Source organism: Pterocles gutturalis, unplaced genomic scaffold (assembly GCF_000699245.1).
Source record: "Pterocles gutturalis isolate BGI_N339 unplaced genomic scaffold, ASM69924v1 scaffold11777, whole genome shotgun sequence".
Classification (NCBI taxonomy): domain Eukaryota; kingdom Metazoa; phylum Chordata; class Aves; order Pterocliformes; family Pteroclidae; genus Pterocles; species Pterocles gutturalis.
This window is the reverse complement of record NW_010112839.1, coordinates 985-1,328: the sequence shown is the minus strand read 5'-3', so window position 1 is coordinate 1,328 and position 344 is coordinate 985. Positions and strand designations below refer to the sequence as shown.

Sequence of the window (344 nt, the reverse complement as noted above, 5' to 3'; positions counted from 1 at the left end):
ACCCACCAGCACTGAGCAGCTGCAGGAGCTGCTTTCCTGCCCCAAGCACAAGGCTGGTGGGCTGGGACCTGCCCTCCGGCCACCCCCGATGTGGAGGGTTCCGGCAGCGCATACCTGCCGGTGAGGAAGGGTCCTTGCGAGCTGCCCCCAGTAGCCCTTCTAAGGTCTCATGTCTCTTGCAGGAGAGCTCTGATCCTCCTGCCCTCGTCTCTATCCGCCACTGCCCTGCACTGGAAGTCATATGCTGCTTTATAAACTATTTACATACAAAGGAGCCTTTATCAGCCACTGAACAACATACTTTAGCATTCAGATCCAACGCCCTGACTTCCGCCCACCCCAGC

The 344-nt window shown here is 57.8% G+C and overlaps 1 protein-coding gene across 1 annotated transcript in view; it reads right to left on the bottom strand.

Annotated features, from left to right (window-relative positions):
• Window positions 1–222, bottom strand: part of GJB1 (gap junction protein, beta 1, 32kDa) — a 1,786-nt gene extending 1,564 nt beyond the window's left edge. Inside the window, exon 1 of the mRNA XM_010074215.1 lies at window positions 115–222. The gene's annotated coding sequence lies outside the window, so the exon portion shown is untranslated. The remainder of the gene's footprint in view (window positions 1–114) is intronic.
• Window positions 223–344: the final 122 nt, after the last annotated feature.